The following is a 20,422-nucleotide window of genomic DNA, read 5'->3' as shown; positions in this document are numbered from 1 at the left end:
GCCAATTACGGCGGGTTTAAAAAGAGCTCTCCTTCCGCCTGCCGTTACCTCCCAGACTGTTCGCAGCCTGGCCTGAAGTACCGACGGACAGGTAAGAAAGGAGAGCTTCTAATATTGATCACATTCTCAAGTCCCTCTTTTGTTCTAACGTTAATTTATAGTTAGATAGCGTTTTTTGATGTGTTTATAAGCAATTCCCTTTACAACGCTATCTCGTTCTGAACTTAGTTTTTTTCGATCTTTAGTAACAAGGAGTGAGGGTTTGCATACAGAGGGCTCTCCTGGGCCCTGTAGTTCTTCAGTTTGCAGAACTCTCTAGCATCAGACTTTCTCAGCTGTTTTTAAAATTGAGGTTTCATCTAGGTCTCTCCTTTCTGCAAAAGTGCACCAATCAGGGGCTGTGTGTTTTTTTGGTTTCAGGCTTTTTTAGGGTCATTACAATGTTTGATATATGGGTGAAGTATGCAGTCAGATTGGTAGCAGTATGCAAACTTTTCTGTTTTTACTCCACCAACTAACAGAGCGGTGCCTCTTTCTCCGAGCAGTCAGCCGGGTGAGGTGAGGCGGTTCTCCCACACAAAGCTGGGTAAGTCCAATATAGTTACAATCTATTTTTTGATTTGATGAATGTGACCACCCTGTGGGGTTTTCATCTTAAATATTAGTGCACAATTGGCATTAATTAACAGGTATTCTTTGAGATAGTGATTTTTGCAGCTCTTTTGGTTGTGATAGTCTGACTATTCTCTTTTCTAGGAAAGAAGAGGTGATTCTTACCTTCCAAATACTGGGTCCGTTTATATGGTAGGGTGGCCATAGCCACAGACTGGTCGGACCAGCACATATATTATTTATTATTTTTTATAAGCACTGTCTTATATATACACTTGCACAATTTGCGTTTACTTTGCAGTAGCTATTTTTATTTTTGTTGAGATCCTGAAGAAAGCCGGGTCGAGTGACCCATCCGGCTGAAACATGTCGACCACAATTGTATTTAGCTAGGAATTAGTCTATATATTTCAAGACTATTAGGTTATTTTAGACATGACACTTGGACAAACTCACAATAAATAAAGATTTTTTTGCCCCAGTAGTCATGTTTAATTAGCACATGCACTAGAGCATTGCACATTTTTTGAGTTCACATAGTTTGAACATACATCTGGGTAAGAGTTTCTTCAGGAGTATCAGGGTCAGGTGCCCAGCAGGGCCTGGTGGCTCAAGACTGTGGCCGTTGATCCTGTCCTCCTATAGGCCCAGATGACGAAGCTCCACCAATAAGGGTGGGCTGATGGACTCTATAATCTTACCGATTTATGAGCAAACTGTCTGATCTCTTAGGTTTCTACTTTTAGTTTCACTACTCAATCTCACGATTCTCATTAGTTATCTGTTTAGTTTGAATAGACTGAGCATCTCATGTTAGTTGTTAAGTCTTTGAATGGGGATTGGAGATTGCTCAGTCTTTAATTATTTTCCCTATGACCCTTATTTACATATGTTTGTTGGTTGACTGACTGGAACCATCCACGTCGCCTAAGAGACGCCTTCACTGGGCTGAAAAAACAGGTCTCTCAGACTTGGAGCTTCTCTTCAGTAGCAAATTCAATTCAATGGGCCCCCAGCAAGAAGGTATCTGGCCTTATGTAACTTAAATGTAGAACTCTTGAGTGAGCAAAGGTGCCAGACGTATCCAGCCAACACCAGGACTTCCCTGAGTGTGACGTTTCCTGCTCAGAGCCTTTCCAATTAAAACCAATGGGTATGAGCAGAACTTCGTATAATGGCTAACCAATTTCAAGAGTACTTCCTCAGTTGCAGCCATCAACCTTGCTTTGCTAGAGGATTTCAACTTCTATTTCAGAGACTGAGTCCTAAGGTAAGATCTCTGGTTATGATGAACCGGATTGGGATATCTGACCTGTGCTTAATTGTGGTTGGCCTGAAATCGCACCTAGGGCCCCCCTACAGCAACCATACACTATCACTTGTTCCTAACGCTTTCTTAAACCTTATGGTTTTTTTACTTTCCTAGGTGCACAGATGGAAAAGGCCTGTTGTCTTACTTTATTTGTTTTTTACAACTTTTAGTCAGCAGTCTGATGGTGTCCTGGCTTCAGGTGTGCAGAGAACCATCAGATATGGTGAGCTTGTCTGCAAAGGTAAATGGAGGCTGCTAGTCATGATAGGTTTGTAAATGATGCTTCTAATTTTAAAGATTGTGCATACAGGCAAGCAGACTAACGGAGTTCCATCAGGATAGGGGTGATGTGATCATATTTCTTCTGGCCCGAGATGAGATATTGTGCCACATGTAGGATGCCCTTAAGGCATGATAGTGTGGATTCTGGGAGGCTATAGGCATTACTACCATCCAAATGCAAAAGTACAAGGGATTGAAATAGCAGTTCTGAAGTGGGTTCTAGAAATAACAGTTTCATATTTTTTTTAGAAGAGATAGCTGGTACCAGGAAGTCTGTGTGTGTTTTGGCAACAAGGGTGAGATTGCGCATATTTAATGATGTTACATAAATTACTCATATTCTCTGAGCATTAAAAATTGCATGCTATGTACATATTCTCATTGAAAAACTCTGCAGATGATCGGCACGTGATGTCATTACACAAGACACATAATCATCACACATCAGCCATTTTCCAGTACTGAGGCACTGGCTGGTACATGTGTCACAGCTGCCTGCCCTGCAGTGCTTATTTTGTGGTTTGTATTTTGACCTGCAATCTACCATTGCTCTTTATGATTTACTTTGCTCTCCCTTCCCAGCATTTTTGCTGGAGACTTTTTATTTGTTCTTTGTTCTTTTTCTTTCACTTTTTTTTACTTTTCTATTTTGGTGAGTATTTTTGTTCACATGTCTTCACACAGTTTGATATTTATTTTGTTGTCAGTAGTATGGCAAATTAAAAAGGCCCGAGAAAGGCCCATTGATGCTGCCGTGTGTGCAATATATTCTCTGTGGGGTGGTTGCAGCGCTCATTTTTTGAGTGAGAATACCTCCTCTGTATTTTAGTGGCATGCATGGGGTAGTTCTCCACAAAGGGAAGCTCGGTGGGTTATACATGCGGATGCACGCAGCGCAAAACTGAGGCTTCATGTACCCTGTGCTTAGTCCAAAATCGATTAGAAAAAGTTGTCGATGGGATAGGGCCCTTCTAGAGTGTTTCTAACGTTTGGTATGTTATGATACATAAATACTAAAGTAAAGTTTTAACCTGCGTGTGTGACCTGTCAATGTATCCCTCAGTATGCCTATACCATTGTTCGTATTGGTTGTTATTTAAGGCACGTGCTTTACACAGTCACATATTTTTATAAATGTTTGCCGGATTTGCACATTTGCGCTGCCGGCAAGTGATAAAAAAAACTAAAAAGAAGGCATTCAGAAGTTGCCTGCATGAATGTGTTATCACTCCATTTGCCACTCAAGGCCTTACGAAGTTTGCTCATTAGCTAACACCAGCTGCATCCAGACGCCTCTCTGTGTGTGGCCTACCTGTTTAGTAGATGAAGATGAGTATTTCCAGTTTCCTGCTGCTCGAGAAATTCTGACAGCAGGTGGTGGAAGACAGAAAATATTCTCCCAATCAGACACTCATAGAGGTGGCAGATGTGCTTCCCACTGCTCCTCAAGGGGTTAAAGTTGGGAAAACAGTTCCTTGCAACCGATGTCCCACTGTGTACAGACTCCAGAGTTATTGGTTGGAGTTGGCGTGCTGAAAAACATTTTCTCATGGCAGTGAGGAAACGTAGCCCGTCTTAGTAGGTTAGGGGTAGGTTAAGCAAGTTTGAAGATACCGTTAACTGCTTGATAAATCTCCAAATTGAACTTGCTCCACATAATGAATCCACTAGACCCACAGGTTTATAGACAGGTCAAGACTTCTTTTTTAAAGTAGCATCAAATATATATGCTATGCAATGCATGAGGCCGGTTCTGGTAACTCAGTGGACTAATGCATCCGCTAATGGTCGCTGGCTCAAAGTGTGATGGGGACACTCAGCCTTTCATTCTGCTTAGCTTGATAAGATTTTGGTAACAAGAACTCTTATAGGTCGATAGTTACAAAGATCCCTTCATGTAAATGGGAGATGTATAAGTATGCCTAATATGTATTTTTATGTTGATTTATTTTCTTTTTTTTTCTTTTTTTTTTTTTAGTTCAAAAGAGTTTTATTAAACAATGAACAGGAAAATGCAATACAAAATATCAATTAGGGAGGAGAGGGAGAGGTAAAAGGGGTAGGAAAAGGGGAGGGGAAGGGGACTGCCAATGAAACGTATAAGAGAAAGTGCACAAAAAAGCAATGAACATGGGCATTGAAAAGAAATAAAGAAATTATATCAATCCTGACTAAACAATAAATTACAAAGAGCATAAAAATAAAACAGCAGGGTGAAATATGCAGAACGTGAAAAGGGTATCATGGGGGCTTGGGAACTTCTTGTTGAGCAGGCGATGGAAGGGAAGAGCGAGCAGCACAATTATCTAAGTATAACGTAATGGGGAGCCACAAGTCTGCACGTTTAGCTGCCAATTGAACAGGAAAGACAAAGGCATTATCAAGTCTATGGTTATAACAGACATTATACCACCACGCTTTGAAAGAAATGTTGGATGCATTTTTCCAATTGACAGTAATCTGCTGAAAAGCAACAGCCAATAGCAAATCAACAATGCGAGCAGACATATGTACGTTATTCCAGCTAGTGGACAAACTGCCCAGGAAAAGGTGAGTAAGAGAAAAGGGAATACAAGTATGAAAAATAACATTGATTTGGGCCCACACCTGTAACCAAAAATCATGTACATGTTTGCAAAGAAATAGCATGTGTGGTAGGGTAGCATTGGGAGCATCACATGACCAACACTTGTCTGGGGTAGTAGGAAATCGCTTATGTAGTGTAGAAGGAGTATGAAGTAGCCTGTTGTAAATAAAAAATAGGGATTGTGTCAACGAAGCCGCTCTGGAAGTTTTGCGCAATTTTGTCCAAATTTTGTCCCATAAGAATATCGGCCAGTCTATCCCGAGGTCACTTTCCCAATGAAGTTCAACCTCGGATTTAGGTCTAAGTGACTCAGGTGCGTGAAGGTATTTATAAAGAAGAGATGCTTTGGTGGCAGTGCGAAGGAGAGAATGAAGTCGAACAATAGGGGTGATAGAAATAGGGGGGGGAGGAGAAACCGAAAGTCGTACATAAATCTCCAGGACAGCAGCCTAGAGGAGAAGATACTTGGAGAAAAAGGATTGGGGTAAGCCAAAGGAGGAACAGAGGTCAGGAAAAGAAACAAAGGTGGAACCAGAAAAGAGCTGCGAAATCCAAATCAAACCTCGGGTTCTCCATGATTTCCAGTAAAAGGGCTTATTACAATTAGGAGATATTTATTATGCCAGATAGTGGAAGAAATGAAATCAGCCACGGTCATAGGAGGGCCAGGAGCAGCTGACAGTAAAAGCTTAAGAGTATACTTGTGAATAGGAGTGGGAATCAACGAGGGCTTACGGGAAAAAGCAAGATATTCTGTAAAAGAGAACGGGGAGAGTAAAGTACGCTCAACCTTAAGCCATAAAGGGCAGGGCGAAGTGGAATCTTGTAACCAGAGGGAAGCTTGACGTAATAAAAAGGCCTTCTGGTATGCAGGGAAGTCAGGAAAGTTGACACCACCTTCAGAAGCCGGACGGATGAGCCTAGCCCGAGACATTCTGGATTTTTTGGAGTTCCATAAAAACGAGGATAACGTTGAGTTAATCTTGGTAAAGAATTTCGCTGGAATGGGGACTGGAAAATTGGAGAGTGTGTATAGAACAATAGGAGATATCATCATTTTAATAGTGTCAAGACGTCCCCACCAGGAGAGGTATAAAGGATGCCACCTTGCCATGAGATCTGCAATCTTCTGTGAGCATTTGGACATACACAAAGAAATAGTGTCTGAAATTGAGGGGGTAATGTATAGACCTAGATATTTAATGTGGGACGGACTCCAAGTAAACCGAGAGTCAATAAATTCTTGCTTGAAAGTAAATTTGGTCAGGGGAAGGATCTCACATTTATCATGATTAAGTTTATATCCAGAGATAGAGGAATTTTTTTTTACTTCAGTCATGAAAGCAGGGATGGATTCTGCAGGTTTAGAAAGAAAGAGTAATATATCATCTGCATAAGCAGCGAGTTTAATATGCGAGTCCTCAATCTGGAAGCCATGGATGGCAGGGTTTTGACGCAACCTGGAAAGGAAGGGCTCCAAAGCAAGGTTGAAAAGAAAAGGGGATAAAGGGCAGCCCTGGCGAACGCCTCTACCTAGGTCAAAATAGGAGGAAATTTGACCATTAGCAAATACTGCCGCTCTAGGATGGGAATATAACAGGGAAACTAAAGAGATAAATCTAGGACCAAAACCAAACCAAGTGAGAGTGTGGAAGAGATAGCGCCATTCAACACGATCAAAAGCCTTTTCGGCGTCAAGGGCAATCGCTGCAAGTGAGTGCTGGTAGTGGGAGGATTTTGACAGGATGTTGAATAAGAGTCTAGTGTTGTCCGTAATATATCGGCCCTTAACAAACCCAGATTGCTCCTCGCCTAGTAGATCGGGGAGAAGGTGATCCAGTCGAATCGCTAATGTTTTAGCGAAGAGTTTGTAATCAATATTGACTAGAGATATGGGCCTGTAATTTTTGCAGTACTGTGCATCCTTCCCGGGTTTAGGTATGAGGCAGATAAGGGCATCCGAGAAAGTCCCTGAGGAGGCACCGCAAGAAATAAAAGTATGAAGTAGAGAGTGAAGTCGTGGGATCAACAGTTTAGAAAAGTGAAGGTAGAATTCGACGGTAAAGCCGTCAGGACCAGGGGCTTTGTTGGGTTTGAGATGTTGCAATGCATTAAGTAGTTCCTGTTGTGTGACTTCCGATTCTAAGGAGGAAAGATCTGGAGGGAAGTCAGCTGGTGTATGAATGGTGGAGAAGAAACGAGCAAGGGAACTGGGGGTAGACTGGGTTTCAGAGGTATACAGGGTTTCCTAGAAACGTGAAAATTCAGCGAGAATATCAACTTCCATATGCTTTAAATTATCATCAGAGTCATAAACAGATTCAATATTTAACTTATTGTGCTTAATCTTCAAATAATTAGCTAGGAGCTTTCCTGCCTTGTTCCTACCCCCATAGAATTTAGCAGTAGACTTCAGCAGGTACAAGGAGGCATCTTCTGTAGACTTCTCATTAAACTTCATTTTTGCTGCAATGAGGGCTGTCAGGCTGTCAGCAGAGTGTGAGGTAAAATACGCATGTTCCAGTGTTTTAATGTCAGAAAGGAGATTTTTAGTAAACCTTCAGGCGCTCTTACGATTGTTCGCGACGTAACTAATAATAAAGTCACGTGCTGCTGCCTTAAAAGCATCCCAAATAGTGTGGTCAGGGAGGGTATCGTCATCGTTAAGGAGGAAAAATTCATCAAAAAAGGAAGTAAAGGTGGCTGTAAATTTGGGGTCTGCGAGGAGGGAATTATTAAAACGCCATCTTCTGGGGCCAACATTTTTAGTGAGTACATCAACACTTGTAAGGACGGGAGCATGGTCAGAGAGCAGTATCGGGCCTATCTCAGAGTGTAGGAGTGACTGAGCGAGGTTGTGGGAAACAAAGATGTAGTCAAGTCGTGACTGGGAACGGAGACAGGGAGAATAAAAAGTGTACTCCCGCAACTTTGGATTGGAAAGGCGCCAGGAATCTACTAGTTTATGCTGTAAAATAGCATGGCTAAACAGCTTGTGGGGCTTGTTGGGAATATAAGGGGCTTTGGACACCCTATCGATAAAGGGATCAAGAGGTTGATTACAATCCCCCGCCAGAATAAAGTTGTGGTCCATAAATTTAGTTAAAAGTGGAGAAAAATCAGCCCAAAAAGAAGGTTCGCCTGTGGTAGGACCATATACATTGAAAAGAGAGACTGGAACACCTCTAAGTGATAACTTAGCATAGACCCAACGACCAGAAGTATCCGACTCATGGGTGATAACCTGGAGGGGAAGAGACTTGCGACAAAGAACTGCCACACCATTGCGTTTGCCATCACCTTGTGAGAAAAACAATTCACCCACCCAACCACGCTTAAGCTTAACAGATTCAACCTCAGTTAAATGCGTTTCTTGGAGGAATGCAATATCAACATTCAATTTGGCAAGATGTGACAGAATCCGCTGACGCTTAATCGGAGAATTAATACCCTTCACATTCCATGACAATATATTCAACGACATGACAGCAACTTATTTATAAAAAATGTGAGTAACAAATTCAATGAGAGAAAAGCCCATGAAAAGTAGAGAGGACAGAAGGAAAAAAGAAGGACTAGTGGAAGCATGTTGAAGTAAAAGAAAGAAAACAAGTGGTCACAAGTATGAGCCATATCAAGAAAGGGAGAATAAAATGCAACAGCGTCGGAAATGACCCAGAAAACTAGAAATAAGGAAGAAGTAGAGAGAAACATGGAGTCAGGAGGACAGGGAATGCAATTCTTACAAAAGACAGGTGCAAAAGCAATAACAGAAGGCAGAGAGTATAAGAGAATAATAAAGACACTGGAGTAAGGAGCCAGAAGGGGGAAAGAGGTTGAGAAGCGAGTGTAGCAGGAAAAAAGAAGAATGCAATCCTCATAGGAGCAAAGAGTTTCGATCAGTAATAATAAATCAACATGAAAATATGCGGACAAGAACACAAACATGAGAAGAGGTAAAAGGGAAGGGAAAGGAGAAAAACCAACGGATGTGCCAGGAAGATAAATAAGGAAATAGGGAAAAAACATACCTACAAAGGGAAGATACGAGAAAGGGTGGAGGGAGGAAGGAACCACAAGGGTGAGGCAGCACACCGAGGAGCAGCGAGGCTGGGGTCGGGAGACATCATCAAAACACGAGGACAAACTCCTGTAGGACGAAAAAAGGAGAACAAAGGATTAAAATGTGCCGGGAAGTCAAGATGGAACCATGACTGAACACGGAAAACAAGGAACAGCCATAATGCTTAAACAATAAAAGAGACATTAACGATGCCATCCGAAGGAGCAGAGAAATTCAGGTGAGCTATAACCATTAAAAAATTCTAAAGAAACATAGCATAACATTCATAGCCATAGAAGAATTATAAAAACAGTATTCATCCAAAAGCAGAGGATGATGGTCTGGAGGCATCCATAGCAGAAGCTTTGTGCGCATTAATGAAACTTTGTAGGCGCACTGGGTCCTCATAAGTTGTAGTCTTGTTATTGTGGGTGACTTTAAATAAACACGGGTGATAGAGGCCGTATCGCGCCCCCATCGCCCGCAAATCCGCTCTTAGATTTAGAAAAGCCTTTTCGCCGGGTAGCCGTAGCCTTGGCATAGTCTTGCGCAAAGAACAGGGGAGATCCAGACCAGGTAAGATTCGGAGAGGCTTTGGCCGCCGCCAAAACCATCAAAAGGTCAGTGTACTCCAAAAAGTAGATGATGACCCCTCTAGGTCTCTGAGATGGAGAAGTAGAGGAAGGTGGTCGACCCAACCTGTGAGCTCGTTGAATGTTGAAGGACCTGTCCTGTGCCAGATGCAAGAGCTTAGGAAGGAACGACTTGAAGAAAGTGATTGGGTCAGATCCCTCAAGTCCTTCAACCAGGCCATAAATACGAAGGTTGTTGCGCCTGTTTCTGTTTTCCAACTGCTCCACTTGTTGTTGAAGATCAGAGACTTGAGATTTCAAGTTGGAGACCACAGAGGATGTTTCTTGGAACAACTGAACAGATTTTTCAACTAAAGTTACTCTCGTTTCCATTTGCGACCAGTTATCCGTAAGGACCTGGAGCTTAACATTAGTCTCTTCCATAAAAGGACGCAGGGACCTTATCTCTTCTAACAACAATTCCATGGATACATGGCCCGAATGTTTTGGAGGCGAAAGAGAATTTGACTTGAGTCTTTTCGTGTTAGATTTAGAGGTATCCTGCGGGTTCTTAGATGGATCCATTGGCGTATCTGAGCCAGATGAGTTAAGAGAGTCTTCTAATTGCGACAGAGCAGAGAAAACCTTAGAATTATTCACAAATTGGGGCGTGGTAGAACGAGGCAGGCGCGACATTGATTTAAGTCTACCCATGTGGCGAATCCGTGGAATGGCTAGCTCATTGGAGGTCACAGGAAGCAAAAATGAAGACAGCACAAGAAAGAGCACAGCAGGAGTGCGACGACGTCTGGATACCGCAAGAAAGGAGTACAGCTAGCTTCAGAGCACCGCAATGAAAACATTCATCTGAGCGCACACAAAAAAGTGAGTGAAGCCGTCCGGAAAAGGATCAAAATATCATCCATGCGTCAATGTAGAGTAGAGAGGTGGCACCAACTCACTACGTAATTCAAAGTGAACTCAGTCAGAGGAACAAAAAGATGAAAAGAAAAGTCCCATCACATACCTCACAAAAGTCCGCAACGCATAAGAGCGTCAACAGCAGAGGGCCTCCAGGCGCGGTGTAGTAAAACAATTTGCTGCTTACGAATGAAAGCAGATGAGAGGGATAATGATGAGTTCATGACTGAGAAAAGGGCATATGAGACCAGACCACTCCATGAAGGAACGTCGTCCTTGTGCTTTAAAAGAAATAGGCAGTCCAGTAATGCTGACGCTTCATAAAAGGATGAGGAAACAGGAAAACAGGCATATTAAGAGTCGTTAAGGGCTTGGGAATTACAAGCATGGAGAGCGCTGAGCTGGCATCACAACAGCAGCCTCATAGTGCGCGTCGCTCTACGAACTCAAAATGGCAGCCGCGACCTGACAGGACTTACAAATGCAGTTTGCAGCGTCACGGAGCCTCCAAAATGCAGTCGGAGACAACGAGTAGGGTCAGGGCATATTCCTACACTTCACCCGTCGATTGTCATCAGGAAACCAGGGCAGGAACCGGCATGTCTTTCAACACCGCCGCAGAGCCTCACTGATGCGCCGCCATCTCCCGCAGGCGCCAAGCCACGCCCCAATGTTGATTTATTTCCCATCATGTGATTCAGCAGTAATTATTTATAGTCAGACATATATACGAGGGTGCATTGATTAACAGCATGTCAATGACTGCTCTATCAGCCTTTCCAGTGGCAGACTGATGTATGACTGATTTTGCACCAGCCTTGCCAATCTTTCAGAGGTGAATCTAACATGTGACTAACGGTCCTGCTCTGTACTGATGTCAGGCCAGCAGTGTCAGTGTAAATGCAGGGGCTACTAACAGAGTGGGTATGGTGAAGAAGTCTAAAGTCTGTGTTAAAGAAGTCAACCTCAATAAATACTTGTGATCACTTTGAGAGGGGAAGAAAAGGGTCGCCTCTGTTGTGTGATGTGTAAATATATCTATGTATATATGTATTTGGTGCTTCTATGACACAAACCTAGCCAAAAGGCGAGGAACGCTGTACATGGTCAAAGACCTGGTAAAGTGAATGAGTAATAGAAGAGAAAGTTGATTGTTTGATTATGGATGATTCATGCATTGTGATGTGGTGTTCTTTAAAGAGGCAAGTTTTCATATCTTCCCTACATTAAAACAGTGTTATGGAGGTCCTGATGGATATGGGGATGTTGTTACCGATCTTTGGTACTTTTACTGAAAAGCCCTGTGTCTTGTTTTTTTTCTTTTCGACACATCTTATTCGGCAATCTGATCACTTCCTCGCTGTGGGTGTGCATAAAACACTCTAGATCTTGACCTTGTCCGTAAGACAAGCTTGGGTGCTGGGTATGATGTCTTTGTAAATGATGCAGCTGATTTTGAAGATGATGCAGGCTGGCAAAGGGGAGCCAATGGAGTTCCATCGGGATAGGGGTGAAGTGATAATATCTCTTCAGTTCATAGATGACATATGCTGCTACATGTAGAATGCCTCTAAGGAGGGGCGGTTAGTGATGTAAAGGACAAGGAACTGTTAGCAGGATAACAATGAGGGTGGAAGGGAATGTAAGATGGGTATGGTTACCGAACCAACAGCTGTGATTGCCCATTTACTGATACCTTCTTTGGTTGCTACTATTAAGTGGCTTTCTATGCATTCCCTGAAAATTAGGACTATCAGAACACACAGTAATGGGGGATGGGTAAGGTGAATACTGCTATCGATATAGCGAAGTCATTTTATTCTTTCTGGATTTCATTCTTATTAATAAATGTAATGATCTAACATTAGATAACTTTGGTCTTTTGAAAGCACGACTCATCCATTTTTAATAGTGCGTGAATTTGTTACGATGTGCATTGTTAAACATATTTTGAAAAAAAATGTTTTCTATTGTTTGTAGAGTTACACAACTGGTAATGTTTAAAAAAGGAAAACACAGAAACAAGATGTATAAATGACAGATCACTGACAGAATATCAGAACCAATAATACAATGTGGACAGATTATTGTGTCTAAATATAGAGGACCAGCTTTTTGAGAACGTAAGTGAAAATAGGTAAGTATTGAGTTACTATTCTTAATTCCACATCTACATACCTTGAATATGCGTCAAAGATTGTGCCAAGCCCAAAATCCATTTTCATTGTGGTTTATTGAATCCAAATCATGTGGCAAACAACGTCCGATGCGTTTCGGAACAGCCGTTCCTTTCTCAGGTTTGACATTTGTAATTAACCATTACATATAGTGCACACTGTGTAAACATAGAAAAAGGACTACATTGTTACCTTAAATGTAAGGCAAAAACGGCATCCATTTTGGAGTGGTGAATTCGTAAGTGATAACATAATATTAAAGTGGAATAAATTAACCAAAAATTTAAATCAAGAGGAAATAACTCATGATAAATATCATTATCCACAATATGAACATATGGGATTGGTTCATATTAGCATACCCCAAAAAATCGAGTTATAGGTGTTTTTTATGCATATAGATAGTGTGGTTAATACTCCAATTCTGCCCAAGTGGGCCATGTTAAATCACAATAACTTGATAATCCAAAGGTGAAAGTCTAGATTTTTCACACAATATCCCATTTAGCCCCCATAGGCAAATTTCAGCTGTTCAAGTTCATGTGTGGCTCAATAATTAGAGCGGCAGACCCTGATGCAGAGGTCTAAATCGGGACCAGGGTTCAATTCCCTGCCTCGGCGGGTCTTGGGCTCAAAAATTCCATGGACATGATAATTCTCGCCTCGGTGCCTATTCCAATCATGGAGTCCCACTCTGCAACTCTGGGCAATAGCTTGCTTAATCTCCACAACGGCCCCCACAATGCTAAGGATGCCTGGCCTCCACCTTGGGGGTGCCCAGGAGTGGACGCCTCACAGGGAAAGCCAGGATGGGTTCCACAGCGGTATTCATACAAGCGCCTTGAGACCCTTGCGGGTGAGTAGTGCGCTATACAAGTATCAATTTACATTTACATTATCCGATCAATAAACATCGGGAATAAATTCATATTTGCATAACCCACAATATCGCGATTTCAATAAACATACATCAGTGGTTCTTAACCTGAAGTCTGGTGACCACTGGGTATCTGCAAAGCCTACTATGGGAGTCCACAACTGTCTAAAAAAAATTAATAAAGTGTATTTAAAACAAGAAACAAAATGTAATATGTAATATTTTAAGACATTCTGTAAAAGGTAAGGAATTTTAAATTGGAGGCTCAAAATTAAGCTAGTATGGAGTTAAGACAGATTTTGTATTCCTTGCCTCACTCTTAAGTGATACCAACTTCTCTATGGAGGTCCACATACACACGTCTTCCCAACAGTGGATCATTTGTCCAGTCAAGGTAGCTGTCACAACTAGCCACAACTATTTACCAGGGTGTGGCACTACCTGAGCAGTCCTTGAAGGCAAATTGTGGCACTAGACTGTCTGCTGTTGTGTGGGAAAATCAAAATGTTAGACTCACCACTTAGCAAAGCTAATTTCCCAGCCCCTATTTCGATATGTACACCCAAATCTACATTTGTGTTGTCTCATACAATGCTACACAGCAGATGATATTTGTTAGAAAGTGAAAGAGTGCTGAGACTCCATATCACAGGATCATTCTAATACCATCCGGACTGTCTCTGATCTCCTTTTGTAGAATGGCATTGGAAGATGCCTATGTAGCAATGACAGGAAACGCAGATTGCAGGAATGCAGAAGGTGAGGGTTGGTCAGGAAAGAAGTGTATGCCATCAAAATTCAAGTGAGATGTCAAGTGAGATGTCAATGTGTGAGTAAAATCAGTGAGCATACACGTACTTTAGGCTCCAAGTCACATCTATTTGGATACTATGATCAGAGGAGAGCAAAGTCTGCACTCGCTTCATGAAGTTATGTGTGTCACTCTGAAGTGTGAAGTTGAGATATCACGCACACCAGTTCTTTCTCTGAATGTTATTAAATCTTAACAGGTAGTGGCGTGCTGCAAGAGGAGCGACCCCTAAACCAAGGTCGGTAAGTAATGATAGTTGCACTGCCCCATCCGGGGTGGTGTCCCTCTATGCGCACAGCGCTGTGGGGTAACGAAGTTACCAAGTCTTCTCCAACGAAAATTGAATCAAAGTTCATTTATTCATGATAGAAAATTCTTGTGCTGTATTACAGATTTCACATGTTGTGTCAACAACGGTACCAACGGATATCCTCAATGCATTTCGGGTTGGAACCCTTCATCAGGAGGAATCCTATAACAAAAATAGGAGATAATGTAGCATGTCCCCTCAGGGGATTCCATAATTCAACAAATAATAAACAAAAGAGAACCACAGTATTTGACCTAAAACCATATACAAATGAATATGTGACATATTCCATCCGGGATACCAAACACTGAGAAAGTACGCAATAGAACGTGAAGGAACGCAATTGTGAAAAATCACCAAACGTGTGAACGTTATATCCAAACTAACCGCTGTATTCAGTTTAACGCGTGTAGATAGTGCGCCGAAGTAAAACCCGGTAACGGCAACACAGAGAAAGTGCGCAATAGAAAGTAAAGAAACGCAATTGTGAATCACCAAACGTGTGAAGTTATACCCAAACTAACCGCTGTATTTAGTTTGATGCGTGTAGAGAGTGCGCCGTGATAGAACACGGTAACGGCAACAATGAGTGAAATAAAACCAAGCACCAAGGTCGGAAAGGTTGATTAATTGGGGAAGTTACCTCGGCTCGTTAGTTAGACGGGCATCTCCAAAATGCTCCGATCCGGAAGGATGTTTACTGTGCGTGTAGCCGTGTTAAGTATAGAAAGCAAATAGTCAACAGAAAAAGAGGACTCGAAGTATAGCGGCCATCTTAAAGAAGGAAAATGGGCTTAAAGTTATGACGGTGTCAAACCGTAAGTGTAATGAACATCGGTAAAAGATAAGTCAAAGGAAAAACATGTGTGTTTGCAGATAACGTGAGATTAGTTAGGTGCAAAGTAACTACAAACTGAATGTGAATTCAGCTTATGGTATCAAGTATTAGTTGGAAGGAAGTTGTGTCAGGAACAATAAAGCTATAGAAAGTCAGAAAAAATCAACAAAAGGTCCAGAGATATATTGAGGAAGAAATGACTAACGTATAAAGAGGAATAGGTTGAAAGAACAAGAATGGGTTGAAAAAACAAGAAAATATAAGAGAAAATAAGAAAGAATAAAAGTGCTTGACATTGAAAACATTAAAAAATTTAAAAATTGAGTGTCTTTCAAATAAAGCATGAAATGTTTAAACATTTGTACATTCTCGCAGGCATCAATACAAAGTCAAATAAAGCAACTGAGTTCGAGGCGGTCATTCAGTCCAAGGGGTACCATGGAGTTCATTTTGTATATCCAAGAGATTTCTCTTTGGATCAGAAATTTTCTGTTGTCACATCCTTCTCTTAATGGAACTGTCTCACACACTAGGAAGCGTAATTGACTGACATTGTGTTTGTGTTCATTGAAGTGTACAGCTACTGTGGATTTAGGGTTGTTATTGCGAATATTACTTTTGTGTTCATTTAGTCGAGTTTTCATCTTTCTTTCAGTTTTACCGATATACGGCAGGCCACATGGACACTTCAACATGTAAACAACGTTTTTAGAATCGCAGGTCGCTGAAACAAAGAGTTTTATGTTATGGCCCTTGTTGGATGCTGTATGTTGTTGCCTGTAATGATATTGTTACAGTTACCACAATTGTGGCAAGGTATGGTACCCTTATATTCGGAAAAGCACTGTGGGGAGCGTGTTGGTTTTAATAACTCCATGAAATTCTTGCTCCTTTCGTAGGCAAACAATGGTTGATCTGAAAAAATCTGATTGAAGTCAGACTCCATTTGTAGTAGGGGCCAGTGCCTGAGAATGGATTTCCTGATGTTGAAACTTTCGGTTGAAAATTTTGTGACCATAACCATTCTCGAAGGTGATTCTGAAGATGTTGGTTGTTTGTCCAACAATGCTCTCCTTTGTTTGTTTAGCGATTTATCAATGGCTTTTTCAAAGATTAGTAATGGATAGCCTCGCTCTACAAAGCGTCGTTCCATGTCCAAGGTTTGCTGGGTAAGTTGTTGCGGTTCAGAAATAATTCGTTTTATCCTGAGAATTTGTGAGTATGGTAGGTGACGTTTAAGTGATGGCTGATGAAAGCTGAGGTAATGTAACAGGTGGTTTCTGTCCGTGTCCTTCCTGTAAAGTGTGGTTTGGATGTGTTGATCAACAATGTAAATAGAAACATCTAAAAAATGTATGTGTGTGTCACTGATGTGGAAGGTAAATTTCAACCTGTCGTTGATGGTGTAGTGTACCACCACTACACTATGATTTTTCTTCCATTTCAGTGGTCCAAGCTGGCCAAGAGGAACAGGGACACAGCAGGACATCGTTGAGGCACCGGCGGCCACCAACTCTGTCCACAACTGAATGGGAGGAGGAGAAAGGACCTTCAACTTCAGAAGGCAGGGGAAATGCGCCCACCCCGACAGAGCAAGAACACACCTCAAGTGCTACAGACTGGGTGGAGGCTGAAGACATTGTAGGGGGGTTAAGAACTGGACACTTCTGGCCAGGGGGAGGAGATCAACACTCCCTCTGACAATCTACAACTTGTGTTTGGTTATGTGTCCCTGGGGCAGGTCACACCACAACCTGGGCCTGCCATCAGACCCTCCCTGACTCTAGAGGCCGCCATTCCATCGGGATCTCCAGCTACATCCCCTGCACCTAGTCCCCCTCTAAGAGCCTGCCAGGAAGACCCTAACATAGGCTCTGACCCCAAAACACCACACTCTCCATGTCCAACTTAAACCCCTCCCTAAGGTGATTCCTGTGGCTGCATCCCAGGAAGTGATGGGGGCATGTGAGGGGCAGCCAGACATGTCTTCTCGCTTCATGCTGCAGCTCTGTGTATGTTGCGAGAGGGACATGCAAGATCCATGGCCAACCTCACTGCCAGTATCAATTCCTTGGGTGCAGCCATGTTGTCTGCCCTTGCCCATCATCCCTCCCAAACCACCCTCAATGTTTCACCTGTACTTTACCCCACACTGTTTCTGACATACTCATCATGTATTCCAACCCCATGTGGTGCCTGGTCCTACACCTGCCAGCCAGGAGCCTTCATCAGATTCTGAGGATCTGAATATTGTAGAAATTGAGGATGACGAGAAGGACAGTTGACTTATTTGACTATGACTTTCTTTTGGACATTTACCTTGCCCTTTGTATATAGGCTGGTTCCCTAGATGCTTCCTGACATGTTTTATTCATGTTGCCCAACCCCCTCCTAATCCCCTTGTCCATTATGTATAAGAGCAATATTTGCTTTCCTTTCTCCCTTCTAAACAGACTGATTTTTGCTTATCTTTTTTCATCTATTTCATTTACATAGACGTATGTTTTGAATCAAACTTTTTCGTTCTTGTTCACCTCATTGTAAATGTTGTGTTCTAAGTATGGACATAAACCTTGGGAGTAGTTATTTGCTCTGCATATGGTAGTTTACTTTGTTGCACTGATGGGGGTTACACTTTTACATGTGTCACTCACACACATTCATCCTCACATGTTTAGGCCACCACAAAGATAAACAATTGGCCATCAGTACATAATACACATCTTAGTCTTGACTTGTGAAGACATTTATCTTTTATTTACACATATTCTGGATGATATTTTTCCTGTGGTCAAGAGGGATCGTGTTTACGACTTCACAAATTTGGTGGTGATGATCGCTGTGATTAAGTGTGTTTGTATTGTTACAGACATTTGGGTTGGTGTGGTGAATCTACCTATACAGGGGAAATGCCGGGTTAAGGGGTGGTGGTGGATGTGCAGTGGGAGGTGGGTGCAAGGGTAATGGTGGTGGTGGTGGTGGTGGCTATGAATTCTTGCAGCGAGCCTGTGTAGCTTGTGGTACAGGTTGGTGGGTGTGATGTGCTGCAGGCAGAACTGATGGCTCCTTTCCCTACTTTGACATTGAAGGGAGACTTTGGATCAGTTTTAACATGCCCTCAATCATCTTCATGGCCAAGGTATGGCGTCTTGCACTTTCTTCCCTATGGATGGATATGATGTCATTTATCTTCGTTGACATGTCTTGCTAAGATGCATCCATCCTGTCCAACACCTGGGTCAGTCTGTCCACCACCTGAGGTATTTGGTACATGTTCTACAGTGCCTCTGGCATGTCTGACAGAGTAGCCCCTATGGCCCGAATGTCCTGCCTCACATCAGCCTGCTGTTGGACGAACGTCTTCTCCCACGGGCCACCACAACTATTTGCTAGCCCCCTCTGCATGGGACAGCCATGGATAAGACCTTCAGGTCCACCAGTGGGGGGTGGAAGGTGGTAGTCTGTAGACAGGAGATAGGTGCCTTGGGGATACCTGCACCACACCAGGGGTGGTAAGTTCCTCAGAAGATGGAGAGAATGCGTGGGATGCACTGTGTTTGGAGGAGTGTGTAGGCGAACCACCACATCTGTCCTAGATATGAGGGCTGAGAAGAAGTGATGTTTGTGGTGGGGAATCTGAGAGCTGTGGCTGGTTAGTACTATGCTGAGAACCGGCAAACCTGGGCTTTGGATAATGAGGCACTGCACTGGCCAGTGTATCGAATGGTCTGGTCAGGGCAACTGAGTCTTCATCCTCTGTAAGGAGGGCCAGTTAGTCTCCTACATCCTCCCATTCATCAGCCTCCTCTGGTACTTCCTCCTCCTTCTCCTCTTGCACAGTACTGACAGCTGCTTGCAAGAGTAGTGGGTTATCCCCTTCAATTGTCCATCATTCACCACTGGTGGAGGTCCATTGTCCTGATCATCCTCATCACCTGGAAGACAGAGGTTGCAACAGGATAAGTTATTGACCTAGTATATGATGTGGTGTAACACAAAGGTTGATTCTACTGTACTTTGCGTCAACAGAGGCTGCATATGTGGTCTTGTTTGGGTACACCTACACTTGACAGCTCACACCATAGCACGGAGGTGCTGAATGGAGATGTACAATACACAAGCAAACTCACCAGCTCAAGCCACAGCTCTGTGTTGCTTTGAGATCCCCCCTGATGTCAACTGCTGAACCTGGCTCGTCATAGGTGTAGTTGAAGACGTGGTCCTGAAATCCAGCAGCTTGAGAAGGAAGTGACACCATACCTAAGGATTTGCATGACTAACATGGCACATGTGACATACACACAACTGAATGGTATGTATATAGCTTTTTACACACCAACTGTGCAGAAGGAGATTTGAATCTTTGGAATGATTTTGGAATTCATAATAGGGAAACACTTTATGGCATGCTTACCTGATGGACAGATGCAAGTGGGTTTCACTGCTGCAGACAGGATGTCTTGCATACCCTGGGGTGGTGTTGACTGCAGCACTGATGGAATACTGCCAACAGCTGTTATGAGACATACATGTCCATATTCAAGTACAGAGGATGATAGCAATGAGTTAACATGTATAAACCCTCCAGTTGAACCGGGGTCAGAGGCGAGGATCCCTCCCTCTGCACCACCTTCCAGAGTGCTATACCCTCCCACCTGGAGTGGTACCCCTAGAAGACAAACTGGTAGGGACACAGAGTACAGATGTCCCGCCCTCCAGGTCAGGCAACACCTGAACCTGGCTTCCCAACCCAGGGACCTACCCTTGCGGTTGAACACTTGCCTGGCGCACCAGGACTTCATTGAGAGCTCATATGCCCCCCCCCCGAGGGTGACAAACAACTCATGTGTCATGTGACAGTCTGCTCGGCGCAGATCTCCCGCTCCCTGTCCATCTGACAGTGCATGAAGATCCCCCAGGACAGAAGTGGCGTCATCATGGTCATTCATTGGTGACTCAGCCCTTCTGGCTGGCCCTTGACCCACTGGTTCTTCCACTGGGGACTCTTTCCCCCTATCACGCCTCAATCTGGACTTCTGCACCCTCCACTTAGGAGTGGC

This window comes from Triturus cristatus, chromosome 6, assembly GCF_964204655.1.
Source record: "Triturus cristatus chromosome 6, aTriCri1.1, whole genome shotgun sequence".
Lineage (NCBI taxonomy): Eukaryota > Metazoa > Chordata > Amphibia > Caudata > Salamandridae > Triturus > Triturus cristatus.
The sequence above is the reverse complement of the archived record's forward strand: the minus strand, read 5'-3'. Positions refer to the sequence as shown.